The sequence below is a fragment of the Sminthopsis crassicaudata genome, chromosome 3, assembly GCF_048593235.1.
Source record: "Sminthopsis crassicaudata isolate SCR6 chromosome 3, ASM4859323v1, whole genome shotgun sequence".
NCBI classification, from domain to species: Eukaryota; Metazoa; Chordata; class Mammalia; order Dasyuromorphia; family Dasyuridae; genus Sminthopsis; species Sminthopsis crassicaudata.
Genome location: NC_133619.1, coordinates 380333068 through 380354131, shown reverse-complemented (window position 1 = coordinate 380354131; position 21064 = coordinate 380333068).

The following is a 21064-nucleotide window of genomic DNA, read 5'->3' as shown; positions in this document are numbered from 1 at the left end:
CAGCTGTCTAGAAAGTTTAGGTCTTTTTCATTTCATGAACCCAAACCATGTTTTTTTTTTTTTTTAATTTAATTCATTAAAAAATTAATAATATATTTTTATTTTCAAAATACACATAAAGGTAGTTTTCAACATTTTCCATTGTAAAACCTTGTGTTACAATTTTTTTATCTCTCCCTTCCCCACCCCTCTCCTCTAATCCAATATGTTAAACATGTGCAGTTCTTCTAAACATATTTACACATTTATATCATGCTGTCCCAGAAAAATGAAATAAAAAAGGAAAAAATGAGAAAGCACAAAAGTGAGCAAACAACAAAAAAGTAAAAATTCTGTGTTGCACTACACATTCAGTCTCCATAATACTCTCTCAGGATGCAAATGGCTCTTTCTATTACAAGTCTATTGGAATTGGCTTGAATCATCTTATTGTTGAAAAGAGCCAAGTCCATCACAATTGATCATCATGTAATCTTCTTGTTGCTGTGTACAATGTTCTCTTGGTTGTACTCACTTCACTTAGCATCAATTCATGCAAGTCTCTCCAGGCCTTTCTGAAATCACCCTGCTGATTGTTTCTTAAAGAACATACTACATTTTCTAAACAAACAAACAAAAAACAGAAAAAGAAAACTTTTTCAATTCTTCTCCTGTACTCACTTACCAAAGCGTAAGACAAATATTAATGTAATTTGGGATCCTACCAAATTATTATTAGATTTCTTCATTACTTTATCTTTAGCAGCAGATGATACCCAAGTTTCTATTATGCTCATCGTCTGTCTACATGTATAAACTTATTCTAAGTGCAGATGATAATATGAATAAGTAGTCTATTAAAATGTTCCAAATGCCTATTTATAACACTAAGCCAATTTCCCCATTTAATTGCTACTTGTATTTTTTCATTCATTTATGGGAAATATACAAATTTTAAAATATTTCCATGTCTTCAGTTATATGTCAAAATATTTATCAAAACAAAGAGACCAGTTAAAAAAATAAAAATCATTTAATTTAATGATGAGCAAAGATTTATGAATTTTTGCATCTTTTCTTAAAAGATAGATTTTATTGATCTTCATTATTTTATCAAAAAGAAGTTCCTTCTTATTTCTCCTCTTTCCAGAGAGCTATTCTTTATAATACTTTTTTTAAAAACCAGCAAAATGTATTAATTTAGTAAAAAAAAAATCTGATGTAATATATGAGGTTCTATATCCTACACCCCCACCTCCACCATTATAAATGAACAAGAGTTGTTGTCTTCTCATATCTCTTCTTTGAAGCTAAGCTTATTCTTTATATTTTATAAAAATACAAGTATCCAGTTAAATTTATTTAATGGTTGTTCTATATACATTAGTCAGTCAATGAGCATTTAGTAAGAACTGTTTCCAAATACTGTGCTAAGTATTAAAATCATTGTATCTATTGTTTTCCTGATTCTGTTTGTTTTGTTTTATTTCTGTTCATGCAAATCCTTCTTTGCTTTGCTATATTTTCTGTCTTTATCATTTATTACTATATTTCAATTGAACTAGCTCTCTCTCTTTTTCTCCTCTGTATACACATGTATACATACATATATGCTTATATACATAAGTTGCCATAATCAGACTTTCATTCCTTAATGGACAACCTTCTGAGACTAAGGCTTTCTATATTTAGCTAAGCTAATGTTTAGGTAGTCAGATCACATAGTCATATGTCTACAGTAAAAAGTATATTAGAAACCCTCTAATAAAGTGCCTTAATTTTACACATGAGGAAACTGAGATCCATGGTGAGCAGAGACACTAAAGTTTAGATAGTGGATTTAGTTTGTCAATGAGCTCATATATGAACACTTTCTTGCTTGATCTTAACTGCCTATTAATCATTCTGTCAAGTAAATATGTCCTAGAAGACTTATTCCCACCTTTGAGCTCTTGATTTCTAATTGCCCAGAGCATTACTAGGCTCACCTTTTTCTTTGGAAGTTGCTTGCTGCCATATTTACTCTTTGTCCATCCCCTCAATACACTACTTTTCAGTTCTGGATCAATAATCAAATCAGTACTATTATTAATAGTAAAATCTACAACCCTATGGTTCCATTCACCATCCCTGTAAATCTGCAAGAATACCCTTCCCTGGATAGTATTTACTCCTTTATGGTATCTCCCTCCATTATACTGAAACATTCTTAAAGGAAAGAATCTTTACTCTTCTCTACATTTGTATCCCTAGGCCTTATCACAATGTTTAGTCAATAGTCAGTGCATTATAAATGATCGTTCATTCATTCATTCATTTAATTTGTAAAAATCTGTACTCATGGTTATAACATTCCAGAAACTTGAATTTGTTCCAACAGAATCCCTTTGTTAGTAAATGAAAAAAAAAGTAGTGACACAAAAATAATTATATTTTAGCCAGTTTTAAGAGAACAGGCTATTTATCTGTCATAGATTGGCCAATTAGGCAGCACAAACCATACAGGGAATGACAACAAATGTGGCCAAATTGATCCCCAGCTGTCTAAACTGGCCATTATCAGACATAGCAAACTAAATATCTCCCTTCCATTGAAAGATTGTGCTTTGATTAGGTTCTGAGTCCCAATGATTAAATCAATGTTGGCTGTTCAGACAGCCCACAACAAATATACTCAAACACATCCTTTTGCTGCTCTATAAGTTTCTTTAGTATTATATAGATGAAGCTGAGAGAGGGACTTCCTACTAGTTAATCTGAATTACCAGGAATGCAGCACAAGGTCCATTTAGTGAACTGAGTTTGTGGTTGCCCAAGAAATCCTACAATTAGGATACTTGGGTATCAGACATACAAACAGCAAGCAATTAAACCTGTGTACCTCATACTAGGGGTACTCTCTGGCCCCATTCAGAAGGCAGCTTGCCAGAGTAAAAGCAATGAGGATGGAAATGTAGGTGAGATAGAAACAAGAAAATAATCAGGGACACAGGTGGAAGCAATTCTGAATGTTTTATGGTCTTTGTTCTGCATCTGAGTAATTATGAATTATGGGAAATGCTTAAAAGCTTATTTGAACATATGCCCATTTGTTAGAATAATTTATGAAATTAAATACAAAAGAATTGTATTTAAAATAACATTATAATTTAAAATGACTGAAGCAAGGTTATTAAGAGTTTCGGTCACCCTGTCCTTCCATCACCCCTCTCTCCAGTTGTGGCAAACCAATGCAGCAGTTTCTTATAATTTATAGACTCTTGAAATGTTAGAGCTGGAAGACATTTTATAGATTACCATGTTGAATCTCCTTCTTTGCCCATGAAATTAAGAACACTGTTCACTCATGTTTATGAAAGCTAATGTGTGGCAAGCCCATGCCTGATATTTTCAGGCATAAGGTTTGGGCATTCTCATGTTAATACAAATCATATATCAAAGACAATATGCACATTTCTTATGTATCTCCATGAGACATTTAAATACAACATTTTGGTACTTTTCTATGAACACTTCAGTGAAGAGGACCCATAAAATATGATAGGATCTGTCACCTCTAACTTTACTCACTTACGTGCTTATTCTGTGACAGACACTGTGCTAAGTGTGGAAGATACAAATATAAAGAAGGGAACAAACTCTGCTTTTAAAGATCTTCTATTTTATGCGAGAAAAATCAAGTAAACATATAAGCATGTACAGAATAACCATAAATATAAATTCATTTAACATTGTTGAGTATAAAGTAATTTGACAAAAAATATCTCAATGATGGAGGATATCAGGAAAGTATTCAGGTAGAATATGGGGCTGAAGTTATACTTTAAAGAAAAAGAGATATTCTATAAAATAGCAGTCAGGAGGCACTGCAATTCAGGAATGAACTGAAGTCAGTACAAAAGCATATTTTCCTTTAGCCATCCTTCAAAGGTCACATCAAAATTCACTTGCATCCAAAATTGTTCTGCTTCACAGATTTAAAACTTAGAATTTCACCTCCATGAATCCACTTCCCTATCCTTCCAATTTTTCTATCCTTCAATCATGCATTCAATACCTTAATCTTTGCTTTAATCATGAAATTTAATATCCCAATTCCTCCCTATTTTCCCAATCCAATATTCCTATTAAAGTAAAATTTCCTGTCCTAGTCAGTCATGACCCAAATGTCAGACATTTTAAAGATGTTCACAACCTTTACCCTTAAACTTCTTTTTCCCTTGACATGCTGTCATGTTTGCTCTGCTAATCACCTAACCCTGATAATTTCTTTTGTTCCCATCTTACTACTATTGAATTTTCAAATCCCCTGTGGTATATTTGCTTAACAAAAAAGCCAGTCAGCTGAAATGGAAAGATAGAAAAGAAGAAAGACAGGAAACATCATGTTCTAGTCAAGTCAAACCACAATCATCTTGACCACTGTTTTTTTGTTTGTTTGTTTTGTTTTGTTTTTCCCCTATTACCTTTATAAGAAGCAATCTAGAACTTAAGTTAAGTTATTTATAATGTAGTCCAGGACCCTGATTTCAAGCAATGCTTTTAGCCCAGCGCTTAAGAAGAGTCTTTGTCTTAGGAAGAGGCTCCCCCTCTCCCTTCTTTATAGATGTAGCCTAATAACTGCTCCTAAACAGACATAGGTACTGAAAACAGAAAGGAAAGGGCTTTTTTCTGTTTGTTTTGTTTTTTATTAAATTTTATTATTTCTCAACTACATAAGAAATTTTTAATTTGTTTTTTATTTCAATTTTGATATTCAAATTCTCTTTCTATTCCCCAGCTCCCTCCTTGAAAAGAGAAGTGATCTATCATAAATTATATATATGCAGTTGTGAAAAAATATTTCCATATTGTTGTTGTTCATGTTCTGTTTCTGAAGAGGCACAACAACATCATTAAAGTGATTTCTTTGTTTCTTCATGAATTTAAGTGAAGCAAAGTTGCACAGTCATCAGTCTTACTATCTCTTCTAGACATCAATGTCCAGTGGCAAGACAAAAGTCAAGAAGGATGACTGGCAATGGCCCTGGATGCAGTGGATGACTGCAAACTCATGACCAAAACTCTAAGCCATTCCATAATATGTGCTTCAGCTGACTTCAAGACCACTGGATCAAATTGTCCCTAACCCACCCAATCGCCTGGGGGAATTCTTCACGTGTTTGAGGTAGACGTTAGCTTAGCAACAGGTTTGAAGATCCTTTATCCTCAACCTGGTTTGGCCTGTCTGCTAAGATAGCCACTGTGTGTGCTACATCATTTGGAGTCACAAATGAGAGTTGGGTAATGAATAAAGGCCAAAGATGGAGGAACAGTCCAAAATGGGCTTTGCAAGCCCTCATACCAGCAATGTTGCTCACCTAAATGCCCCATTTTTTTTCATATTAGACATATTGCAAAAGAAAGTTGACAAGAAAGATATTTCTTTTAAAAATATGCTTTTATCTGCATTCAAATTCCATCAGTTATTTAATAGCATTTTCCATCATAAGTTCTTCAGAATTGTCTTGGATCATTGTATTGCTGAAACAGATAAGTATTTCACAGTTTATCATTGTACAGCATTGCTGTTAACTGTGTGCAAGATTCTCCTTGCTTTCCTTACTTCACTTTGTATTACTTCATATGAGTCTTCATACATTGTTCTGAAACCATATTGCTCATTATTTCTGACAGCACAATGGCATGCCATGGCAATCATACATAACAGCTTGGTCAGTCATTCCCCAACTGATGAGTTGATCAATTTTCAATTTTTTGCCAACACAAAATGAGCTTCTTTAAATATTTTTGTATATATAGGTCCTTTTTCTTTATCTTTGAAACACAGACTTAGAAAAGGAATTGCTTTGTCAAAAGATATGCCCAGTTTTATACCCTTTAGGCTTATATCCAAATTACTCTCCAGAATGGTAGGATAAGTTCACATTTCCAGCAATAGTGAATTCCCCAATCTTCCCACAGCTGACATTTGTAATTTTCCTTTTTCTGTCATATTAGCCAGTCCGGTAAGTGTGAAATAGTAACCCAGAATTGTTTAATGTTCATTTTTCTAATCAGTAGTGATTTGGAACATTTTTTCATATAATTATAGACAGCTTTTTTTTTTTCTGCTGAAACCTGCCTGTTCATATCCTTTGACCATTTTTTCAACAAAAAAGAAAGGAAAATTTTTGACATTAAAGTTTTATATAATATCAAATTGTTCAATGTTAGACACTATCTTATTGTTATCAGCAGAAATGACATGAAAGAAGAAAGACATTGATACTTGCTTTGCCATTGCTCCCTAAAGACCATGGAGCATTTCCTTCTGGTGTGCAGCTTAAATCTTCCATACCTATTATCTATCTCATTAAAGAATGAACTGTATGAGAATAGGGTCTGTCTTTTCTATTTTTATCTCTACTACTTATCACAATGTTTTGAACATAGTGTTTAATAAATGCTTCATTCATACCTAGCAGAAATCATGAAAATATCTAACTATATTACAACAAAAACTTAATTTCATCCAATCCTTTATGTTCAAAGTAATTCTTTTATTCTCTTATTAATTTTACTACATTCAGCATAGAGACTATTTCAAAGTTTCTTTTCTTGAGGCTTCCAACTTCATCCTATCCCATTACATTCAATAGATAACTTTGACATTTCCAAAGATCAAAACTGTCTAACACAAAATCTCTCAGGTTCCTCTCATCTGAACTTCTCTTTCTAACTACCCATTCGTTCACTTATCCCCACCTTAATTAGAAGTGATGTGATGTTCTCAGCATGGAACAACAAAACTATTATAGATTAAAAGCTATGAATAACCTAAGACACAATCTATCTGATGCTTAGTTTCCCCATATATAAAAGGAATTAATAATACTCACATCACCAAATAATAAAATTATTTTGAGGAAAACATTATGTAGATATTGTCTTAACACACAATAGATAACTTATTGTTACTCTTTGCCAGGGCAATTCCTTGATCCCGATTATTTTTATCATTTTTTGTTTCTTTGTTTCCTTTGTGAACTTGCTCCAACATGATACTTGGTATAATATTTGACTCCTCTTCTTCCTTCCTCTCAATATCCTAATAGTTAGTTGCCAAGTCTTATCTTTTCTATTTTTGTAACATTTCTCTATATATTCTCTTTTCTCCTTTGACACTGCTACCACCCTAGTCCAGGCCTTCATCATACCTTGATTATTGGGATAACATATTGATTGATGTCCCTGCCTCAAGTTTTTTTCTCCATTTCAGTTCATCTTCTACTTGGCTGCCAAATCGATTTTCCTTAAATGCAAATTTAGCCATGTTTCCCTCCCCACTATTTGATAAATTCCAGGGGCTCCCTATTACCTCCAAGATAAAATCATAAAAATCAATCTGAATTCTAAAACTTTTCATAACCTAGCTTCCTCCTGCCTTTTCAGTCTTCTTTTACTTTATTTGTATTATCCAAGCCAATGACACTGGCCTTTTTATTGTTCTTCACCCAATCCTGGTCTGAGCAATTTCACAGGTTGTCCCCTGTATCTGGAACTCTATTTCATCCCCTCTGATTCCAAGCTTTCCTGGTCTCTTTCATGCTTCAGTTAAAGTCTCACCTTATAAAGGAGGGCTTTCCTACTCATTCTTAAACTTAGTGCCTTTTCTGTAAGATTATGTCCACTTGATTCTGTATATATCTGATTTGCACATACTTACTTGTGTTCTCTCTCTTTAGACTGTGAAATTCTTGAAAGCAGGATCTGATTATAGTTGTTATTGTTTTTGTTTAATTTTTGTTATTATTGTTGGTTTGAGCTTGTTATGTATCCCTTGGGCTTAGTACAATGCTTGTAATATAGGAGGATTAATATATTTTCATACAGATACTTCCTCTTTACTAAATCTAAATCTAAATCTAAAAACATACTTAAAGTTCTCTATTGTAATTTTTTTTAAATTCTTACTCTACTTATCCTATAGATTTTCTGTTCTCTGCCAAGCTTCTAAAAATAATACTTGATACTAGGTGCCAACATTTCATTTCTATTTAATTCCTTACAGCATTTTGGCTTCTGAAGCCTTCTCTACTTGATCAAAAATGTACCTTCTGAGGAAAGCAATAACCAAATCACCAAATGCAATTTTTTTTCAGACTTCACACTTTCTTCCCTTTCCACAACAGTTGATGCTATTGATTCCCTTCTTATGAATGAGTTCCATGTCTTCTAAGATGCTCTACTTTCATAATTCTTTTTTAAGTTTTCTGTTCTTCATATTTTTTATTGAATACTTATTCTTTATTTCCCCATAAATATGGATAACTAAGGTTGAGAAAAAATATCAAATGATATTCACATGGATATTTTATTGTGGCAGATGAGTAGATTACCCACAGAGATTTGGCATATTCACAAAGTGGAAAGAAAAACTGGATTTGTGCTTATTGGCTCTGGATTCAAACCTCACCTCTTCTGTTTATCTGATTGTATCTGATTGACCACAATAAAAATCTTTAAATCTCTGAGAATCACCTTCCACATTTATAAAAAGTAAGAGTTTGGAATAGATGGCCTCTGAGATATTTTTACAAGTCTATGCTCTGATGTGTGGCCTTTTTATTTCTTCAAAGTAGGGCCATCTCAAACTTCTGATAACACACTGAAAAATGAAGAATTAACATAAGGCTACCAAAAAGTTAGCCTGAATGTCAGTAAATAAGCACTTATATTCTTAGTCAGTCACTGTATCCAACAGTGCCTCTTGAGGTTACAAACCAAGGCAAATAAAGTTAGGAGGAAGCAATATATAAACAATGAAGAATTACAATATATATTCAAAGCATATAAACTGTAATTTGAGAGGAAATTTTATATTTAAATCTAAAAGCAATAGGGAGCTACTGGAGTTCATTAAGTGTATGAGGATATAGTAGAAGGAGGAGGTGATATAGTGGTAGTTAAATTTTAAATAAAAACCTTGCCAATTGCATAGAAGATTAATTTGAATATATATAGGCAAGAGCTGATAAGAGCCTTAATTAGGGTTATAGCTATATGAGTAGAGGCAATGCTATATAGAAGAAATATTGTGAAAAAAATCCCAAAAGGATATGATTTGGCATAGATTAAAAATGATCTAGCTAGCTAACATATTGCCAAATCTTATACTTTTTATGTATATACATTTGGTGGAATATATATTAATTTATTGCCATAGGTGATGACATATGTATGTTTATGTGTGTATATTTATATGTCTCTGTGTGTGTATACATTTGTATTTATGTTTTTGTGTATATCCAAGAGACAGAGATGAAGTAGAGAGAAGACTACTGCTATAAAACAAAGAAGATGAAGATCTTAACTAGGTTACAGCTTCATCTTCATCAGGTCTTGCTAGGTTTATTGTAGGAGACTTCTAATGAGTACTCCTACCTCTCCTCTGCCTTTTAGATATTCTGGATTTCTTGAAATTCAGCTCAAATCTCACCTTTCATAGCCAGTGTTTACATAGACTCTGGGCAACTTCCTTTCCTTCTTAAATTACCTTCTAGTTACAAATAAGTTTATAATAGTATAGTGTTTATTATGGTTCCTGGCACAAAGGTTAATTATTGTTATTTAGTTATTATTATTGTTACAATAATTATCTGTTTTGGATATAGTTTATCTATTTATATATATTGTGTATGTGTATATTGAAGATTTAGCAATAGATTTTCTGAATGTGTATACAAACATAAAAGTTTTATTTTTATATTTATGTAAATATATTTACATTTATTTTATATTTTTATATAAATAAAATGTTTATTTTTTATGTTTATATTTATATACATTTGTTCATTTAGTCCTAAAGGCCTTATACAACTTTCCTGATAAGTATATGCCTAATCAATACTTAAAGAACTCAAATGACACATTTTTCAGGTAGTCTATGCCATGTTTACACAATTATAATTATGTGAGGTATCTAGGTGGCATGGTAGGTGAAGTACTGGGTCTGAAATCAGGAATTCAAATCTGGCCTTAGGTATTTTCCAATTATGGAATCCTCCGTAAGGCATTTAATCCTGTTTGCCTGAGTTCTTCATTTATAAAATGAGCTGTACAAAGAAATAGCAAACCACTCTAGTGTCTTTCAGGAAAATTCCAAATAAAGTCTTGAGACAGCTAAGAGATAAATACGATAGAGTTCCGAACCTATAATCAAGAAGACCAAGTACAAATCTGGTCTCAAATACTTACCAGCTGTATGATCCTGGGGAAAATCACTTAACCTTGTTTGTCTCAATTTCCTCACTTACAAAAAAAAGAGAGAGAGAGAGAGAGAGAGAGAGAGAGAGAGAGAGAGAAAAGCTGGAAAAGAAAATAGCAAAGTATTCTAATACCTTTGCAAAGAAAACTGCAAAAAGAGGCAGTGAAGAAAAACAACTAAACTACAAAAACAGCAAAATTGTTAAAAGCTGTTTTGTGTGTGTGTATGTGTGTGTGTGTGTGTGTGTGTGTGTGTGTGTGTGTGTGTGTGTGTTTAAAGTTACTTCTGATATTGAATCTAAAATAGGTTTCCCTTTTACCTCAACTCCTGGAACTTACCATCTGGAGACAAATAAAATAAAATCTTGCCTTTCTTTTACATGATAATATGCTAAAAATCCTTCCCCTTAATTAAAATCTTAAAACATCTGTTTGATATTCACCTTTTCAAAATGTTTGCAGAGGTTTTTGTTTTGTTTTGTTGTTGCTGTTGTTTTTTCAGGCCTACATTGTACTGGATAGGTGCTGAGATCTCTTCCAATTATAAAATTGTGTGATTCTGTGACTTTTTAAAAAAAATATCTAATAGGTTGAGTTAAGTTTAAAGAATATTGAATTTTATAGAATTATAAAATTTGAGAGAAGTTATTTCAGTGGTCATATAATCCAACCTATCATGAAAAGAATCATAAGCCCTAGCTTCTAGTATTGACTATGCTCTAAATTTATTATGTGACTTTGGACAAACCAGTTTATATCTCTAAGCTTTAATTATCCCATTAGGGATAATTCTACTCCTCCACTCCAAGAGTTTTTTTGAGTTTCAATGGAAAAAATTACAGGAAAGCACTTAGAAAATTTTAAAGAACTAGCTACATGTAAGATTATTTTATTTGATTCTGATTTTATTCCAAAATTGATTAATTATATGAAATCATCGCTACAGCATGCATTATTTTATTAACCCTGTTTATTAACTCACACTATAATGTGCTGGTAATTAGGAGGCAATAATGCCTGGCACATAGTAGGCACTTAATAAATCCTTGTTGCTAACTAACCACTTCACACTACCAGAAATACTTGTCTGTGGTTTAGACTTCCAATCTATCTAAACTCTGGAATAAACCCATGAGAAAATCTCTTAACTCTTTGTGACAAAATTTGATCGATCTCATACCTAATATTGGTTATTTGAGGACTTAATCTGCTATTTGAGGGTCTCAAGAGAGATAGACACCAATTTCACTTATATGAAAACTTCTGCCTGACCTCCATATTCCATTTCTGGAGAGTCAAATCTAAATGTGTGTGTGTGTGTGTGTGTGTGTGTGTGTGTGTGTGTGTATGTGTATATGAATATATTTACACATATATATATATGTGTGTGTGTATACATATATATATATGTATGTATGTATATATGTATATATATATATATATATGTATGTATATATATGTATATGTATTCTCCTTAGCCTGCCTGTTGGCTAATGAGTACAACCCTAGAAGAGATACAATGTTGAGGTGGCAAAAGATCTCATAAGAAAAAAAAAGAAAGAAAGAAAACCTGTTTATCATGCTATTGCTTGACTGCAATTTCCATTATAGCTTATAATTTGTTACTGTCTTAAAAGCTAAGACTTCAGCTATTTCCTCATAAGTGCATATTATCCAGCATGGCAGTAATGATCAATTAATCAAATAAATATCTCTGAGAACATAGAAACTATATATATACAATGAACAAGAGAAGAGACTATTGATTGCTATTTGAAAGAACACTCTTGCAGAGCCTCTTAATGGTTCATTAATCTGCTTTAAAATTCAGACTTTGCAGTTGGATTGGGGAGTGGTAAGGTAGGGGAAGCACATGGCAACATAAAAGAGCTGGTTTTAGCGCTCCATGGAGAGGCTATAATTCATTTTCAGTGATATTTTTAAAAGATTCCTTGATCCTTTGTCATTGCTTTGCAGCTCCAGTTTTCTGGTTGGATTAGGGAATTGCTTAGTTTCTATTGTAAGCAGTTCCCCTTGCTGATGAAACTGCGGGGTTGATAAGAATACAGTGGACTGCAGATTCATAATACTAGAAGAAATGTGGATGATTTTTCACCTGTACTTCTGTAGCCAGGAGAAGATGGTGGAAATGGCAGGGGAAAGAAAGTTTGAACTGAAATCCTAGGATCAAAGTTTTAATCTCAGTTCTTTCCCTTACTACCTGTCTAATTTTAGACAACTTAATTTCTTTAGGTCTTAGTTCTCTCCTGTAAAATGACTTCAAAAGTTTCTTCGAACTTTAAATTCCTAATATTCTGATTTGATGACAGCATCCTTATCAGGAAATAATAAATTCTGTATTTATTATCATCTTGGACACTTACTAGTTGAGAAAATATTTTCACCTTCTTCTACCTTAAGTGCCTCATGTGTAAAATGGGAGAATTGGATCTTTACATAGGTTATCAAAACCAGAGAAAGGCAAAAATAATTTTTAGATTTAGGAATTACAAGATAAATGATTTTTATTATTTATTTATTTTATATTAAAGCTTTTTATTTTCAAAACAAATACATGGATAATTTTTCAGTATTGATCCTTACAAAACCTTGTGTTCCAAATGTTCTTCTCTTTCCTCCACCCCTCCCCTAGATGGCAAGTAGTCCCATATATGTTAAACATGTTAAAATAAACATTAAATCAAATATATGTACATATATTTAGACAATTATCTTGCTACACAAGAAAAGTCAGATCAAAAAGAAAAAAAATGAAAAAGAAGAAAAAGCAAGCAAACAACAACAAAAAAATGAAAATACTATGCTGTGATCCACATTTAGTTCCCATAGTACTCTCTCTCTGTATGCAGATGATTCTCTCCACAACAAGTCTGTTGGAATTGGCCTGAATCTCCTTATTGTTGAATAGTGAAGTCTATCTTAGGTGATCAACACATAATCTTATTGCTGTAAACAATGTTCTCTTGTTTCTACTCACTTCACTCAGCATCAGTTCAGGCCTCTCTGATATCATCTTGCTGATTGTTTCTTATAGAACAATAATATTCTGTTATATTAATATATCATAATTTATTCATCCATTTCCCAACTGATGGGCATCCACTCAGTTTCCTGTTACTTGCCACTACAAAAAGGACTGCTACAAACATTTTTGCACATGTGGGTCATTTTCTCTTTTTTATCTTCTCTTTGGGATAGAGACGCAGCATAAATCCTTTCTACTACCTAATAATCTCCCTCTGTCAAGAGAAACCAAGGTGTGTTTTCCCACCCCAAAGACTGACAAGTAATATCTATTCAAATTTAGGGGGAATGACCAAATCCTCACTTAACCTATGCCATAGTTTTTGAGAATTGAAACTTTTAGAGTAGAAAAATGTGCTTTCTAAATTATGAAGATAAAACCTCTATAAACAAAATATCTTTTACTTACCTAGGTATGAATAGGATTTTCGGAGAAGCTAACTCAACATTTATGATAACTTATTCTAGATGTCTGAATTAAATATGTTTTCATTTAGTGGTAAATACACCTCATTTCATTGGTGAAGCAATTTCAGATGTGAGAAATAGCTCCATATGTTCTAACTTTTTTTCATTTTGGTAAAACTGTCAGGAAGCCATTTGAATGCACAAGTAGGGAAGCATTCATGTCCTTTGCAATCCCAAAGAGTAGTTGGGAGCATGAAAGGTGGTTCTTTTTCTATTAAAAACATCTTAAAATATGGAAAAAGCCCTTAAGTCCCATTCTGACTTTTATATTTACTACCTTTTCAACTTGGGCAAAGCTCTTAATTTACATGGTCCTCATTTTCTTATCTATAAGTGTAAGGAGGTGGATAAGATGTCTTCTGATTTCACTTTAAATTCTAGCAATGTGATCCTACTAATGTGAGTATGGAATGAAAATAGTTCCCCACTCCAGTGAAGGAGGCAATCAAGTAGGCATACTGCTATGCCTATGATGAAGGGTATTATCAAAGGTACAAATTTTTTATAACCACTCTCTCCAATGCAAAAGAAAAGGGATTGCTTTGTTAGGAGCATCTTTCCCCATTCATAATTAACAAAGAAAAATAGGTATCCTTGGGGTGGTCAAAAATTAAATTTGGCAGTCGTTTCTTTTTGTCATTTTGTGGCTATTATGAATCTTGACATTTATCTCCAGGAGGAAATATAAAACAATCATATTTTTATAAAAGAAATATGGTTTTATATACATGCAGAAAACAATATAAAGTATTTAGGTGATATAGATTTTTGACCACAGATTACCCAATATATCATAATATATTTCAACCTATATTTACCCAAATTTATTTATGTATAGGAAATGCATTAGTGATTTTATTAATATAAGGAATTCCTGTTGAAGAAATACCTTCTACCAAATGCAGATTGACATTTGTGTTTTAGAGCAGGTATTCTTAAACTGGGGTATGTGAACTTTAAAAATTGAGCTGACAATTATTCACAATTATTTAATACATTTTATTTTATGCATATAATAATATTAATTTGAGAAGGGACCCAAGAAATTCACCAGACTACCAAATGAGACCATGGACACACATATATACACAGACAGAGAGACAGAGATACAGACAGAGACAGAGACAGAGATTAAGAATCCTTGTCTTTGAAGATTACATAGAGCAAGTAATTTATCTGAAGTCATTAACTAGTCAGTACTTGTCAGAATCTGGACTTGAATTCAGGTATCCCTGGTGTTAAGATCTTTTCTTCCTCTGGTATTCACTATAAACTGTTCCTTACACAGCAGGCAAACACAATCACAAATATATAGAATCATATATGTATATGAATGTATATCAGTGTATTGACTTTCCTGTGCTACTGTTTTCTGTGGTGAATTTATGTCATTGATAGGGCTGATGTAGACCCTAGATAATGATAAACATCAAATGTTGATGTCCATTCATGTGAAGAATTCATAATGCCATTCTCTTTGGCAAAAGGCAGGTTTATTGGGGAAGAGATTACAGATAAATAAAGGGATGCAGTAAACATTACTAATGCTAAATATGAAATAGAGTGGAAGAACATATGAAAGAATAGTTCCTTAATGGAAATTATAATTACCTGGTAGAAAGGGAACATCCCATAAAGTTGGTCCCTGTCCTTAGCTGGCAGGTTAAATCCTGAAAGGAACTTAACACCCTAAAATAGAGAACAAGTAGGGTTGAGAAGCATAATTAATGAGGGGAGATGGAAGATGACATAGGGGAAGGATAAGTACTGCCTGTGGGACTGATCTAAAGGAAAGTGGTAGTGAAACCATGGCCCATAAGCTATTTTATAGAGAAAAATTTAGTTTCAAGTATATGATATAATTTGGATTTCTGACTGTATTGCCTCAATACAGGGTGGGACCAAGGAACTGAACTGATTTTTATTATTAGGGTCTTCTTCCTGCCTGCCCCAGGGAATACTTTTGATAAATTCTTCAGTTTCTCTCTGCCAATCAAATCCAACATTCAGGATTGATATCAGGAGATTTAAAAATCTCATTTCATTTGGAGATCCAGACTAAATACCTTATATTTTTTCTGCCAGAAATGACCAATGGTGGATGATTTCATAGAGAGGTATCTTGGCAAAAATTTAACTGAATCTCTTGGGGGAAAACAATAATAATAACCTACATGTGATAAACTTTTAATTTCAATCTACATCATTAGTTTATTCATCACTTTCTTAAGTTCAAATAATAAAAATAAATAAATCAAGCAATGATTTTCAATGAGTGCTAATTTCTGAGATATGTGTTCACATTGAAATTTAACAATCAGTTTCTGTGAGCCAATTCAAGTTGTCTCCAATACTCTCTTGATTTCATCTAACCAAAAGGGCCATTGCAAAATATAACAGCCACTTTAAGCTTTAGGGTTTAATAACTATATATTTTTCTTGTTCAGTATTTTTTTCTGTGTAGTCTGATTCTTCACACCTGATTTAGGTTTTTGTTTTTTGTTGTTGTTGTTGTTGTTGTTGTTTTGGGGTTTTGTTTTGTTTTTTGCTTTGCTTTGGGGTTTTGTATTTGACAAAGACACTGGAGCAGTTTGCATTTCATTCCCCAACTCACTTTACTTATGAGGAAACTGAGATAAACAGAGTTAAAGACTTGTCTGGAGTCACATACCTAGTAAGTATCTAAGGCTAGATTTGAATTTAGGGAGATGAGTCTTCCTGACTTCAGGCCAACATTCTAGCTATCATCTACCTGCCACAATGACTACATATGAAAAACAGGAAAAACATATGAGGTAATCCAGTTCTGAGTTTTTTCTTGAGAAAGTATGGCCTTACTGAGCTTAGAGGAGTGGTTATTTTAATTCCTTAATTCCTTGGTTTGGTAACTTTACTCCTTTGCTGAGATTTTATTGTATAAATGCAATTTAAGGGGCTTTTTTTCCTTCTTAACATTTTTTGGGGGGGGAGGGAAAGATGCTTGAAATACAATCCATGTTTATGGATGGCTGCATGCAAGTGAAACAAATTGAATCATAGGTCCTCTGATTTTCTAAATACTTATCAAAGATTTTGTATTTGATAAGTATTTAGAAAATCAGAGGACCTATGACAAATCACTCTGAAAAGTACTGTACAATCCAGGATGAAATGTCTCTGACTTTTAAATTCTCAAGACACTGGGGAAAGAAAAACATATCTGAACCAGCTAATTTAACTTTCTTAACCTCTGGTTGCCTATTAAAATATTTTAGTTGGCTAAAGGAAATTGAAGATGTTTATAAGCCTGGCAAAAGAGAGTACTAAAAAGAGGGCATGAGAATTAAATCCCACCCTACTTCTTATCTACTCTCTTTCTTTATAATATGATTTGTAATGAAAAAGCCTTCAGTACCCTGAGAGCAACTTTCTTTTAATGTGTTTTATTTTTTTTTAAGAATTCTGATATTTGCATATAATTTCCTGAAGTTTTTTGAAAAGAAAGGAAAAGATGTAGTAAAGTCATTCTCAAGGGAATTAAAACTATATTGAATGATTATCCGTGCTCTGGATTCCTCTGAATGTAATAGTTGTTTTGAATGAAGCACTTCCTTTTATTCATTACCAGAATTCAGGAAGCTAAGGTAGGAATAAGAGAACATTTTTTTTTTTTTTCCTACCATGACTAAAGCCTTGTCTGGAGGGCTCCCTCTGAGTAATGAGAGGATAATTCTATTTGCCCTTCAAGGCCTCACTGCTGAGACTGATAAGTCTGGTACCAATTACCATGTGTATACCTGTCTATAGGAACTGGAATGATACTACCAACTCATTTCACTGGGGCTGAAGGGAAACTGTCAGATAAAAAAAAAAAAAAACAAAAAAAAAAAAAACAGCTTTCACTCTTCCCCTCCTTCAGGCTATATCCAAACCAGCTGCCTAGAGGTGAAAGTTTCAGTATCCCATTACTGATAATTTCAGCCATCCAGCTCCCTGAACTGAACTCATTCAGAAGCTGCGGAGTTTGAAATAACCTCAAAACAAGCCCAGGAGAAAGCAACAAAGCTAAAAATTTAAAGCAATCCAAAATTCCATATATATATATTTTTTAGATAGCAGATTTCTAGAGTATTTTTGCTTAGTACGATATCAATGTGAACATTAGAGATATTTGGCTTATTGATATATTTACATTTATCACAAAATTTTGGGATAAAATATAAATAAATATGCACATTTTTAGGCTATTAATCAGAATCATATGTTATATGAGATGAATAATAGTTTTGTTTTTTGAAAACAGAGAAAATAATGGCCAGTCTTTTGTTCAAAGGATGATTACTTAGTAGATGAAAGAAGAAAGTTTTTCATTGTAAACAAAAATATCTCATGGTACAAACTCAAAATTTCCATGACTGCATAATACTTATTTTACAATAGGAAAGAAAATTGAACATTTTTTTAAAGTCCCCCATTTCTCTGTTTTCTTTTCTTTTCTGAAAAGGGCATGTGTTGTTCTTTCTCTTTTTCTGCCACTGTTGTTAACATAGAAACTATGATCTCCTGCTGAGCTATAGCACAAAGTACACTCAGGACAAAGATGAGACCAGTGGATTATTTTTCCCTCCTGATGACAAAGTAATAAATGGGCGAAGGGAGACTGACTATGTCATGACATGCAAATGAAGTATTGGGACTCAGGTGTGATATGGAATCATCTTTATCATTTATTAGTAAGTCTTCTTTGAACTTGAGTGAACTTCTTTGAACTGCTAAGAGAAGCTTAGTGATGTCTTTCAGTTCTGTCTTGGACTTTCCAAACCATCAAAATCTCCAATACACTACCAGACTCAAAACACAAGTGGGATAATGTGAAGAAAATTGTGGCCTTGCCCTTAAAGTATCTGTCATTTAATAACTGGGATAAGATAGATATAAAACTACTTGTAACTTCAGTTTTCACATATTCTTAGTTTTCTTAAGGCCTATCAAAGCACAAGTGCCAAAAACCTATAATGTATTAAAGTCAAATACAGGGGTACAGAGATATGATGAAAGTGAAAAGTTACTGGGAAGGTTAAAAAGGATATAGGAAGAGGGATTATGTGGAGATTGCTGAATTGAACTAAAAAGAAGTAAATCTAAGTGGGAAAGGTCCCATGGGAATTGAGGAGAAAGTCAATTTGCCAAGGAGTTTTCAAGGAGAAGAAGAGAATATGATTTGTTAAAATGAAGCAGTCAAAATACCATCTTGGCTAGGGAAAATGGAAATTGGAACAATTTGAAGTTAGAAGAGAGTGATGAAGGATTCATTATCACTTAATTAATCAATTACTTACCGACATTTTTCCATTGAATTGGCAGATTGCTTTCTGGAATTCACTAAAACATATTCTTTCTTTGATATTTGGTTGGCAAAGGAAAGATATGTATATAAAAATATATATATATATATATATATATATATACATATATATATATTTATATACATACATAAAAAATGGTAAGACCTGGTTGAGGTCCTTAGCATGGAACCAAGTAAGGCATACAACATACAACATGGCTTGGAGTCAGGAAGACCTGAATTCAATACTGCCTCAAATGCCCAAGTAGCTCTGTGACTAAGATCACTTAACCACTATTTCACTCAGTTTTATGACATGTAACATGGGGTTAATAATTGCATCTACATGCTAGATTGTTGTGAGGATTTAAAGATAAAATAATTGGGAAGTGCTTAACACAGTGCCTGGCACACAGCAAGTACTATACAAATGTTAGCTATTATTAATGTTAAGCTACAGTATTAACATTTTCTATCCCTTCTTAAGTATAGATAAACCACAAAACTATATTAATATTTATTATTTGATTTTTAACATTTGATTTAATATTTAACAACTGATTTTCACAAGTCAGCACATCTTTTTGTCTTTGCCACAAATGCTCTAAGCCTGAGCCCATTTTCACATGTACACTGAAATACTTGTAAAAGGGCAGGTCAAAGACTTTATAGGAGAGGGGGGCATGTTTTGTATACTATTTTTTTTCTTACTATATTATCTTACTAAATGCCCCTTGCTAAAAGCATATTAAGTCTGATTGATAATCTCAAGGGAAAGCACACAAATGAAGAAAGTTTACAAGCCGTAGCATTTGATACGTATGTCTAAAGACTTTAGGGCTCTGCCTAAATGGAAGTCTAGTTGTAATGCCTGAATTAGCTTTCTCAAGGATCTCTCTGAAGTCTGGAGTCTGAGATCATATTGGAGCACACTCTCACTTGAGTCTCTCTCGAAGTCTACTCATTTCAAGTCCTCTCAGCCCTTGTGTACCTTAGTATAATTACATCACTATAGCACACTGAGCATGGATGAATTGTAGAACCATTACATCAACATACTAAGTACTAAGTATACATAAAATAGAGAACCATTATCTCATCAATCACACTGAGTAAACAACCTGTTGTAAGTATTCTTGTTAAAAGTATACTTTTCCAGAGTTCAGGCCCTCTACATATAGTAGCTGCCATCTAGGAACCAATATTCTAATTCTGGAGCTGGGGTAGAAAAAGTAGCAGGAAACACATGTGCCACAAATGGATGAACAAATGAAGGATTTATCCAATATATTTTATTGAATACCGACTATATTTCAAGCTTTGGGCTAAGGGCTGGACAAAACAAAACAAAACAAAATAGATCATGCCCTCAGGAAGTTAATATTTGAAATGAAAGAGACAACTCCTCTACAAGGTGAACAAAAGATCCAATAATCCCCAGAGTATGATAGTGGGGAGGGAGAGATAGGAACCCCTTGGGTTGTAATGGCAAGTCAGATGGCAATACTTATAAGTCTAGAAGTTGTAGAAGCAAAGCAAATAGCAAGAGAGAGAGGTCCTCAATCTAACTAAAATGATTTTAGCTGATTATTTCGTATTCTTTTTTGTTGGGTTAATGGTCATACTTCAAGGAGGTAGGAAGTCAGAGGAAAACTTATCCCATGTATTTTGGAAAGAGAAGGAAGTGGATCAGAGGACTGAAGTGGAAAAGGTGATTAATATAAATATAATCTTCAGGTATTCATGAAATCTGAAGGCAATTATAGTTTCCCTAAAACCAAATAGTCTTTTTCTCTTGATTGGTCAAGACTTCAATTCCATAAACTAATCCATTTATGCCATCATTTTTAAGACTTTCACCAAATAAATTACTAAGTTTATATTCTGCAGTTTATGAATATTCTTTTGAAAATTTGACATTCAGAGCTAAACACAATCTTACAAGTTGGTGTAATAAGGACAGAATGTAATGAGTGAGACCAGGTTCTGAATATTATGCCT